Raw genomic sequence first — 12,849 nt, forward strand, 5'->3', positions numbered from 1 at the left:
GGAGTTAGCTGCATTCCTTGGTTATTGAAGCATTATTCATAATAGTCAAGCTATGGAAACATCCTAAATATCCAACAACAGATGAGTGGTAAAGTAAATGTGGTATATACATACAATGGAGTAGAAGTCATCTTTCACAAAGAAGGAAATCCTACTATATGTAGTAACATGCATTAATGTGGAGAACATTATGCTGAGTCAAAAAAGCCAGTTACAGAAGAAGAAATATTGAATAATTGCTCCCATATGAGGGACCTGAAATAATCAAACTCATAGAAACAGAATAGAATGGTGGTTTGCCAGGAAGGAGGGGAGGAGAAAACAGAGAGCTGCTGTTCAATGGGTATATAGACACAATTATGCAAGAAGAAGTTCTATGTGTCTGTTCTACAACACTTTGCCTATAGTTAACAGTACTCTCTTGTACACTTAAAAATTTGTCAAGAGAGTAGATCTCATGTTATATATTCTCTCCAAATAATAATTAAATAAAAGCTTATCCATTTCTAGCCCAGAACTAAGATAGAAGGTTATCCATGAGAATTTATGGGAGTTACTGAATATGATTTTAGCAAAGAGTTGGTGGTCTCTGATACCACTAAATGTAAGTGCACATCCTGAATTCCACACTTGCTAAAATATAAATCTCTTGAAATATCAATTAAACAATTAAGGTATATTTCAGAAAGGAACATCAGAATTGAAATTAGGCCAATCCCAAACTAGCTGAAGTTATAGAATAAAAATTGAACTATAAATCAGGACATCTGTTTCCTAGAAGTAGCTGAAGTTAATTTTTGAACTGGGAGTGCTCCTTATACTCAAGGCTCTTAATCCAACCCATCTCCAATAATCTTTCCCATGTTATGATTTCACCTTTCCAGAAAATTCTCTGTTCATATAATTCACCCTCATGGTTTTCTCAACACGATTCATTCACACGGGCCTTCTCTCTTCCTTTAATCTCTTGTCTCTGTCTAGAGCTTCTACTTTTGTAGTTCAATTTGTAAGACTTTCTTCTCTTCTCTTCTACACCTAACTGCTAGGATAAAATGTATTTTCCTCAGAGTAGCCAACATTGTCCCATTCAAGCTTAGAATCCAATCACAAATATTCTTATGGAGGTTCATAATTTTCTTCAAATTTGTATAGTTACTTAGGTTATTTCTTATATTTGCTTGCTTAGGTATGTTCAGTCATTGCTGGGAACATATTTATTGTATGCAGTGGTTCTCACATAGTAAAAGCACAATAAATATTTGTGGAATGAATGAATAAAAGAAAGATTGAATCCTAAATGAGGCCACATTACTTTACCTCAAGTGTTTGTTTGTTCATTTGGTTTGGTTTGGTTTTATTTTGTATTTCAAAATTATTTTTACTGCATTAATGCACTTAATGAACTTTGAATGAGGGCTGGCTCTGTGGCCTAGTGGTTAAGTTCGCACGCTCTGCTGCAGGCAGCCCAGTGTTTCGTCAGTTCGAATCCTGGGTGCGGACATGGCACTGCTCATCAAACCACGCTGAGGCAGCATCCCACATGCCACACCTAGAAGGACCCACAACTAAGAATATACAACTATGTACCAGGGGGCTTTGGGGAGAAAAGAGGAAAAAAATAAAATCTTTAAAAAAAAAAAGAACTTGGAATGAAATGACTTAGCAAAGCTCTCCTTCTAGCTACCTTCCTTCCAAAAGAGAGTGAAATAAAGTAAGGGTTTTAGAGTGTATTCTATATTCTCACATTTTATTTTAATACTATACTTTTGTGGAAACAAGGCAAAATTAAATAGTTATCATTAGTATAACTTAAGCAAAATAAGATTGGTTTAATTAACTTTATCTGTACATTTTGGGGAATAAAAAAATTTTTAGTTTAATATCACATTTTTGTCAAAAATTATCAAAGTTTTAAGAATGCTACAGGAAATTAATTTTAAATGAATTAATCCTACTTAAGACTCGACAAATTTATCTGAAGAAAATGAAAATGTGCTATGTAAATAGTACATTATATTGTTACAAACTTGTGAAATGATCTAATGAAGTCTCCTCTTCCCAGATTTTATTATTAATTGATCTTTACATATATTTCCTACAAAATAACATAGATTGATCTTAGCAATAGCTTCTCTGTGTATCATCACATAGTATATATAAAATATATAAGTTGAGTTCTCCATTCTGTCTTTGATAAAGCCATCCTCCCAGACCTCCACATTATGTGGAATCGGAGTTTTATGTAAGGTTCCTCTGTTCCCATAGTACCCTGTTCTTCCATCTTTTTTTAAAATTATCCACTCCTTTCTAAAAAGTTAATGTCCTGACTCCTTCTCTCATAGAGTGTGATCTACTTGAGGATAAGAAACACAGGACTTTTATTTTATTATCTTCAAATCTAACACTTCATTGTTAACATAACTGAAATCAGGTTTTACAGGCAAAGTGACATAGCTGGATAAGGGACTGATTGAAAAGTTTATAGGGGTTAGAATACCTTCCAGATATCTATGAAAGCAGGAGAGTAGAGGCTCTGTTGAATGTGGGTAGGAAGAAAACACAAACTGAGAGCAGTTTGGCAGGCAGCCAGGAAGAGGCTGAGGCCAACACAGTTGCTTTAATGATGTGACTTGGTATGAAATCTAACAATGGATGGACTCCCCGTGTCAACGTCACACTCTATGCTTATTCACTTGCTTCAATGACACTCTGAGGAACTACTCACCAATCCAGAACATTAGTCATGAATCACCCCTGCTTTGGGAGTAGGTGATCACTACAAACAAAAGAATAAAGGGCAATAAACCTTGTATTTTAGGTCAAATGATATTATCCACAATTATGGAAAAAATTATCTAAAAGGACATGGAAGTCAGCAGGAAAAGTTCCCCTACTTGCTTTCCAGATGGAAAACTTTGGAGGAGAAAAGTCTAAGATAAATGTAAAGGCAGAAATTAAAAGTGATTAGAGGGGCATTGGAGAAAGATGACATGGACAGCAGACAGAAACATTATTTTTTTTCAATCACTTTGAATTTTCACATGAAAAAATGAAAGAGCAAAACTAAAAACTCTTGAATAACATTTACACCAAAGCTAGGAGAAAAATTATCCCAACACTCACCCAAAATGAGCAGATACTGACAAATTGTCAACACACACAAGATGTGCATGGTATCAACACCTGTAGAGTACAAAGAAGAAGGAAGCAGAAGGATGGAATCTGGTGGGCTTGAGAAAAGGAAAAACGCCCAAATAACCAATAGATAGTCACTGAAAAGCTGGTGAGAAGGGTAGGGTGTTGGCTTCTCCAATGAGAGGTGAAGGTAAGGGGCTCACAGTAAGAAGGACTGAAGGAGCTGGAGAAGTGAGGTCCCTTAGAAGTCTTAAAACTGACCCATGAGGGTCACTTTCTATACAGAAGAAAAAAGGAGATCCAGACCAAAATGGCACCCGTATCAGGAAATCTCAGGACACAAGCAAAAACATTTTTTAAAACTACACAAAATAAATATAAGGAAGAAAATCAGTGACATTAGAAAAATGGCCTCAACCTTGCTTCATTCTAAGAGTTGGAAAACCTAATTTCAAATGGAAATGAGGAACGTAAAAGTATCAATGTAAAATATCATAAAGAAGTAATATGAGACAAAAAAGAAGAGAGGCAGAGTAAAAGGAGAATTACTTCCCTGCAAACAATGAAAGTATGTCAGAAAGATGTGCACACAAAAATGATTTAAAAGGTAACACACTCGCTCAAAATGAGTTAAAATAAAATGAGAAAATAGGAAAACTATTAAAGCACAACATAAGTCAGAATTAGATAAACTCAGAATGAAGTGACAGAACTTCCAAAAGAATTAGATATAAAAGTAAATTATTTTAGAAATTAAGATTAACTGGAAGTAACACAAGCAAATAAGTATAACAAGTAAAAGAAATAGGAAAAAAAGAAGAATATTCAAAATTCAGATAAAGAGGCTTCCAGCAAATGAATAACATTGGCTGGATATTCCCTCTTATCTGAAACACGTGAACAAACAAAAACAGAAGAAATATAGATGAAACTGCTCTGTAAGGCATTGGACAACAGGCAAAGAAGGACATTCCTGAGAGATGAGAAATAAATGGGATAAGCCCTACAAATGGTCCAGCCTAGTGCTTTGAGACATTCTAGGATGTGGCACAGAGAGGAGGATCCTTGACAGATCATAGCAGACTCTCACAGTTGAAGAGAGAGAATTAAGAACAGCACTGTGTTGTATAGCAGATCTCCAGAACTTATCCATCTTGTATAACTGTAACTTTATACCCATGTACAACAACTCCCCAGATGCTTTTCCCTCCATGTCCTGGAAAGCACATTCTTATTATTTGTTTCTATAAATTTGGCTATTTTAGATGCCTCATATAAGAATCACAGGTGTGTGCATATCCAAACTCATCAAAGTGTATACATTAAATATGTGCACTTGTGTATCAATAATACCTCAATAAAAGATAAACTCTGCCAATTTGATAGATTAAAAAAAAGATTATGGGAAGACCAAGGAGGCTGCATCTCTCAAAATAGAGTACCAAAGAGGTGGAAGATACACAAAGAGAACACCTGGCGATCTGCAGAGGGTGTGCAGCAGAGTTCTGATCAGCCCAGCAGGACGCAACCTAAGGCTGGGTAAATCACCAGCTGAAAGGATCAGAGGGGAATGGAAGGGAAGAACTGAAATGGGCTAAGGATGGTACCTATTCCCACCAACCTTATTGGCAAACCTCAAAATTCTCATGCATTGACTGTTCAGAATGATCTTGCCTCAATAGTGAGGAATAATTAGCCACAGATTAAATGCTTACCATTAGGTCCCGTCTAACATACCCAAAATATTTATGCACCTAATGACAGAGTTTCAGAAAGAACCTGATAACAGAGAAGTAAAAACCAAGAAAACTGATAGAAAAAAATAGACAAATCAACAATCATACTCAGCAGTTTCAACATCCTTCTCTCTGTACTTTATGGAACAATAGATGTTGCATTAAATCAGCAAGGTTCTGGTAGACCCGAACAGCACCATCAACCAACACGATCCAACTGGCGTTTATAAAACACTCCACCCAACATTCTACAAAAGAACACATAGTCTTTCAGAGGGCTCACTGAACATTAATCAAGACAGACCATGTCCTGAGCCACAAAGCATATCTCAGTGAATTTAATAGGTTCTATGTAATATAAGATATGATCCCTGAGACTAACATAATTAACTTAGAAATCAATAACATAAACATATCTCAAAACGCCCCCAACATGTGGATAGTGAATAGCACACACTTTTAACAAACCAATCAGTGGAAAAGAAATCAAAAGAGAAGAAAATTTTTTGAACTGAATGATAATGAAAACACAACATATCAGAATTTGTCGGATGCCGTTAAAACAGCATTTAGGTGACTTACAGCACTTTTTTGTTGTTAGTGCCATCAGTCAATTCCAACTCCTAGAGACCCCTGTTTACAGGCTAGCAGAACCCTGCCAGGTCTTCTTGTGCCATCCTCTTACCTTCCCGCAGTTATATCAGACAATGCTCTGATGCTGTTCATAGGGTTCTTGTGGTTCATTTTACTGGAGGTGAGTAGCCAGGGCCTTCTTCCTAGTCTGTCTAATCTAGAAGCTCCACTGAAACCTGTCCACCATGGGTGACGCTGCAGGTATCTGAAATATCAGTGGCATAGCTTTCAGTGTCACAGCAACATGGAGCTGCCACAGTATGACAACAGGCAGATGAGTGGTGTGATTCTCCGACCAGGAAATGAACCTGGGCTGTGGTGGTGGGCCCTGAATCTTGACGACTAGATCACCAGAGCTAGCTATGATTTATAGCACTAAACATCTGTGTTAGCAATAAAGTTCTCAAATCATTTTGAGGAACTCAATAAAGATGTAGAAGATCTGAACAACCCTTTCAGCCAAGTTGACCTAATAGACATTTGGAAATACAGCATCCCAAAGGAGTGTAGAATACACATGCTTTCAAGGACACATAGACCTTTTACCAAGATAGACCATATTGTGACCCATAAAACAGATTTTGATAGATTTAAAATAATTTGTCAGATAAAGCATTTTTCTGATCACAAAGGAATTGCATTAAAAATCAGTAACAGGGGGCTGGCCCTGTGGTGTAGTGGTTAAGTTCATTGTGCTCCATTTTCATGGCCCAGCTTCATGGGTTCAGATCCTGGGCACAGCCCTACACCACTCATCAGCTGTGCTGTGGTGGTGACCCACATACAAAATAGAGGAAGATTGGCAAAATATGTTAGCTGAGGGCTAATCTTCTTCAGCATTAAAAAAAAAATGAGTAACAGAAAGATATCTGAAAAATACCCAAATATTTGGGGACAAAAGGCACACTTTCAATAATAAATAGGTCAAAAAAGAATTGAAAAGAAAAATTAAATCCACCATACTTTGAACTGAATGAAAATGAAAACACAATATATAACTCAGGGTATGCCACTAACGTAGTATTTAGGAGTATGGAAGGGTCTGGATGTCTATACTAGAAATGAAGTAAAGTCTCAAATTAATGATGTCAGCTCCCACTTTAAGAAACTGGAAAAAGAAAGATAAATTAAGCCCAAAGAAAACAGAAAAAAGTAATAATAAAGCTAAAAGCAGAAATTCATGAAATAGAAAACAGAAAAATGATAGAGAAAAGAAAGAAAGAAATGCTAGTTCTTTTAGAAGATCGATAATATTGATCAACCTCTAGGCAAACTTATAAATAAAAAAAGAAGGAATACACACATTGCCTATTTCAGGAATGAGAGAAGAATAAGAGGAATGCCTGTCGAGTCACTAAAGATTCCACAGGTACTAAATGGTTAATAAGGGAATATTATGAACAACATTGTGCTATTAAATGTGAAAACAGGTTGCAAAGACAGATTCTTTGAAAGATATACACAAAATTCACTCAAGAACAAATAATAGATAAAATGAATGCCCTATGTTTATGAAATAAATTGAATTTGCAGGTAAAAACTGAGTTTCAAAAATAACTCCTGATCCAAATGGCTTCACAGTAAACTCTATCAAACATTTAAGGGAAGAAATAACGATTCCAAAAAAATCTTCCAGAAACTTGATGAGAGTATATCTCCTAACTTATTCTATGAGCACAGGCTTACCTTTATACCAAAACCTTATGAGGGCATTACAAGAAAAGAAATATCCCTCACAAACATATTTGCAAAAATTCTAAACCAAAGTTCAGGTTGTCAAATCCAGCAACACACAAAAATGGTAATGAATATGTCATGGCCAAGTACAGCTTATGTCATAAACACAAGTTCCGCATAACATTTTAAACTCAATCAATATATTTCATCGTATTAAAATTTTGTTTTAAAGGAAAAAGATGACTATCTTCATAGATGCAGAAAAATATCTGACAAAATTAAACATGTATTTCTGATAAATACTCTAAGCAAAGTAGGAATAGAAGAAAACTTCCGTAATCCAATAATGGATATTTAAAAAAATCTACACTTAGCTAATATTTAATGGTGAAAGTTTTAATCCTTTCCCCTAAGATCAGGAATAAGACAAAAATGTCTGCTCTTAGCACCCCTATTAACATTGTGCTGGGCGTTATAGTTATTGTTAAGAAAAAGGAAGGAATAAAGACCAGATTGGAAAGGAAGGAGAAAAATTGTTTTGATTTATACAGGACATAATTGTCTATGTAGAAATCTGATAGAATTGACAAAAATTTACTAGAACTAATACGTGAGTTTAGTAAGGTTGCAGAAAACAAGATCAAATATTCAGATCAATTGTGTTTCTATATATTAGAAACAAACATTTGCAAGAGTGAAGTTTAAAAATAATACTCTTTATAATAACATTAAAACACATGAAACAAAATTCTTAGAAACATATCTGACAAAAATGTGACAGATTTCTCTGACAGTCTTTCACTGAAAATGACAAAACATTGCTGAGGAAACTTAAGACCTGAAAAAATGGAGCTGTGTACTATGTTAATGAATCGGAACACTGAGGGTGTTTAGATGTCAATTCTCCCATAATTGATCTATAGATTCAATACCACCAGTCAAAATCCCAGTAGATTTCTTGGTGGAAATCAACACGCTAACTGTAAAATTCACATGAAAATACAAAGGACATAGAACTTTGAACAACTTTGTAAAAGACAAACTAACACTATCTCACCTTAAGACTTTACAAAACAGAGCTATCTAAGACTATTACTGGAGTAAACATATCAAAATTGATCAATAAACAGAATAAAGATTTCAGAAGCAGACAATGCCTGGAGAACTGATTTTGACAAACACATAAAACCAATTCAGTGGAGAAGGGATAGAAAGTCTTTTCATCAAACAGAGCTAGAACTTCCAGATATCTATATGCAAAAAAATTAACTTTGCTCCATACTTAGCCTAACACTATATAGATAAAATTTAACTCAAATGTGTCATAGACCCAAACGTAAAATCTAAAACTGTAAAACTTCTAGAAGATAACCTTGGAGAAAACGTTTTCACTTTTGGTTAAGCAATGATTCTTAGACATGACACCAAAAACATGGCTCCAAAAGACCAATTCTATGACTAGATTTCATCAAAATTAAAAACAAAATTAAAAAAATGAAGGCACAGACTTGAGGAAAATGTTTACAAATCAAATACAATAAAGGATTTGTATCCAAACTATATAAGGAACTCTCAAAACTGAACAATGAGCTATAACCCACCAATAAAAATGGACAAAATATTCCTATTAGACATAATTACCAAAGAAAATATATAGATAGCAAATGAGCACACAAAATGTGCTCCACATCATTAGTCATTAAGAACATAAAGATGAAAACTAAAATGAAATCCGCTCCACGCTTGTTGGAATGGTTAAAACTAAAACAACAATTCCAATGTTGGTGAGGATGTGTAAGAATTGAAACTCTCATATAATTCTGGCTGGAATGGAAATGAAAAATGGTACAATCCCTTTGGAAAGGGTTTGGCATGTTCTTAAGAAGCTAAGCATGCACATACCATATAATATCACCATCCTACTTCCAGGTACTTATCCAAGGAAAATGAAAGCATATATGCATAAAAGAGTTATAAACAAATGTTCATAGCATCTTTACTTGTAACAGCACATAGCTTAAAATAACTCAAATGTTCATCACAGGTAAATGAATAAACTATAGTATAGAATACCATGCTGTTCAGCAATACAAATGAATGAAATATGTCCATGAAAACATGGCTGAATCTCAAGATAATTATGCTGAGGTAAAGAAGCCAAATAGAAAGAGTACATTCTATGTGACTCCATTTATAAAACATTATAGGAAATACAAACTGATCTATAATGGTAGAAAAGAGATCAGCAGTTAGCTGGGGAGAAAGACAGTTTGAAGCAGAGAGACGGGGAGAGGAATTCAAAGGGGCTTGAGGAAACTTTTGGGAGCTAATAGATTGGTTTGTTATTCTGATTTTGGTCATGGTTTCATAGGTATATACATATGTGAAAACATTTCATATCAAAATTTGAAGAAATGTGATGTGTTATATTTTTCATTAAGATGTTTTTACATGAGAGATGAAGGGAATACCATATTTAGCCACAAATTCTTTTTGGATATAAAATCTCAAGTTATTAATAAACCAAAATATGTTTTCTCATTTATGATTTCTCAAAAAACTCTATATTGAATTTGCAAAGGCTTAAATAAACATTTAACTACACACAAAAAGTTAACAAACCACCATAAATTCACAAAAAACAGGGCAGAACAACAAGTGAAACACAATTTCTCAATCTGAAAAGGTATATATTGTTCATTGTCCTCTATAAGCAGAAAGCCCATATTAAAATAGAATATCTGAGTTCAGACAAAAATTATTTTTCAAGATATTGGCAATTTTGGGTTCTATAAAGAATGATATAAACAGTATGTAATTCAAAGGGCCAGCATATTAATTTAAAATATTCACTAAAACATTGAAAATTGATCAAAATAATAAGGCAGTATGTGTAATTAAAATTATTTTACAGTATATTGCATTTTATCTTACAGACAAGGGCATAAGGAAAATTAATTGTGGGAATTGGTACATGAAAGCATTACAAAAAATCTGAGGAAAGTCCTAAGGGGTTAAGAGGATGATGATACAGATTTGGTTGTTATCTAACTTCAGGTGAAATATATGCCTTTTTCTTCCCTTGATAAATGCATACTGAGTTAAAGACACTTATGTGTTGTAAAACCAAAACGTTATCATACTGATTTTTTTATAAATTTCAGGATTAATAAGGCAGCACCGTAACTGGCATGTATTCTAACTGATGCTCAAGTAAAAGTAGATATTATTACTCTTGCAAACACCTAAATATGTACATATAATCTAGTTAGATATTAGTAACCAGAAAGTGCTTGGTTCTGAACATTACATTATTTTTAGAGGGAAGAAAGGCATTTTCAGGTGTAGCCCAAAAAGCAAGTCAGTGGAGTTTCTGATACATTTTGGTAGGTGGTCAGAAAAGAGATATGCAAAGGTGAATCAGTGGAACACACAACTTTAATCATCTGTTTAAAAACAAAATGCGATTTTGAAATGATAGACATTAGCACAAAGCTGAAAAACACAGGTATTATAATTATGGCGATTCCATCACAGAAGGAATATTATGAATGAAGGGCATTGTTCACATTTACTGTGCTGAAAAATACTCTGGTAAAGTCTGAAACTAGTAACATGCTAAATAAGTGAAAGTTTACTTTCTCCATATAGTTGATCAGACTCTGAATCAGTTATTGAGAAAAGCATTCTCCTGCAGCCTGGTGGTGTCGTGGTTAAGTTTGTGTGCTCTGCTTCAGCAGCCTTGGGTTTTTGGGTTCGGATCATGGGTGCGGACCTACGCACCTCACATCAAGCCATGCTGTGGCAGCGTCCTACATGCAAAATAGAGGAAGATTGGCACAGATGCTAGCTCAGGGATAATCTCCCCACCCTCCCCCCGCAAAAAAAGAAAGAGAGAGAATAGTGAGAATAGCAGTCTCTTTATAAGTGTTTATGTGTCTATAAAGGGTATTTGGTGAAGCTTTCAACCTCAGTGAAGCCATATCCCCACCACAATCTGAAACCACCTACTTAGGAGTCCAGGAAAGAGTATTAGTTTTGCTTTGACAAGTTCCAAATTTTTATTCAGGATAATCCTAGCACCAATTTGTTCATTTCTATTCCAAAGATTCCACGGGATTAAGCAAGTTGGCTGTTCTGGTTACATATTCAAACATTCACTTACCATGTTATTTTAGGAGGTACACTATAGACAGTAAAAACCACTGTAAAGAAAATAAAACCAGTATTTTAAATACCTGAAGCTATTCTGTTTGGTTTTGTTTTACTGTTTCTTTCTTCTTTACCATTTCAGAGTGTACTTTCAATCCATTGTGAATCTAGCATTTTGGCAGCATAGTGATTTTATGTTTTGTGAAGAAGTGATTACTTTTCAAACAAAAAAAGAAAAAAAATTACCTTATCGAAGTTTTACCCTCCTAACTACCTGGACCCTAGGTCATAGATAACCTACTCCATCTTGCCTCTGGATGAATAGAACAGGTCATACTTTAGAGAAAGGAGGGGTGTTGGTTTAAACAGATGGCTTTGTGTCCTCCCTCATTCAAGGGGAACCATGGCAACAAGCAAAGAGGGGGTGTTGCTTAGCAACTGAAAACATTAATGAAGAGACTTCCAAACTGTATTTAGAAAGGAAAAAGTGCTTTGGAAGAACTTCAGGACCTGTCATAAATGTACACCAAAATTCATTTATGAAACATGCTGAGTCCATAACCACAAAGCTGGAAAGCATAATCCTTTATAAGGGAAAAATATCAAATAAATGACATATTGACCATTTTCTCTAAAAATAATTTTTGTGTTAATAACACCGACTATAAGAAAATATAGCAAAAATATTAAAACTACAAATGTTCTGTCTCGAGATATAATAATAAAAAAGCTAGGTTAATTACAAAACCTGTTACTATCATATGCTGTAACAGAAAATTAGATTTTAGGTAGGATCAGGAATTTATCAAGTTGAGCTGCTGTGCTGTACCACGTTTGCTAATATACATGATACTGTTACACCAAACATTTCAGGGGGATCTCTCCCAAGGTGGAATTAGGGACTACATTTACAAACCACCAATGTCTGTGTTGGCTAAAAGTATATTTTCCCTTGAAAATATCTGTCTTACTAGCATTTCCCCCTGTATAATGTCTTAAAGTTAATCTAGAAAAAGTGGCTCATGCAATACATCTTTTCTGAGTTCAGTTGTGAAAACAGAGTCGAACTAGGTCTCTAAGATAGGGGTGTAACTATTTTATTATGGCTGTGTTTTGGGTGTTCCTGTATTTAAATATTAATTTTAACGGACAGACCATGGCAGTTTTGACACAAGAATGTATGTGTATACATTTTCTTATTTAATATATATATATATTTTAAGTGTCTACTAGTATATTAGCGCTGGTTTTATAATAATTGTCACATCATCAACTTCATATCTTAAAATGTATTCTTTAATGATTTATAGGTACCAACTTTTTGCTGGGCACTATGGCAAGCATTAAACATAGTGTTAGGGGAAAATGTATTTCTGGGTTTCTCCTCTACTCTACTGCAACACAGAACTTCTGTGCTCTGGTTACCAAATACCTGGATGTTTTCTCATACCAAGCAATTCTGCAACACCAGCTGGGTGTCCTACAATTCAACTCAACTCTGATATTATCTACCTGG

The 12,849-nt window shown here is 34.7% G+C and overlaps 1 long non-coding RNA gene across 1 annotated transcript in view; it reads right to left on the bottom strand.

Annotated features, from left to right (window-relative positions):
• LOC139077971 (uncharacterized) overlaps window positions 1–11,713 on the bottom strand; it is a 39,243-nt gene extending 27,530 nt beyond the window's left edge. Inside the window, exon 1 of the long non-coding RNA XR_011530645.1 lies at window positions 11,580–11,713. This is a non-coding gene — a long non-coding RNA (uncharacterized lncRNA). The remainder of the gene's footprint in view (window positions 1–11,579) is intronic.
• Window positions 11,714–12,849: the final 1,136 nt, after the last annotated feature.

This window comes from Equus przewalskii, chromosome 20, assembly GCF_037783145.1.
Source record: "Equus przewalskii isolate Varuska chromosome 20, EquPr2, whole genome shotgun sequence".
Lineage (NCBI taxonomy): Eukaryota > Metazoa > Chordata > Mammalia > Perissodactyla > Equidae > Equus > Equus przewalskii.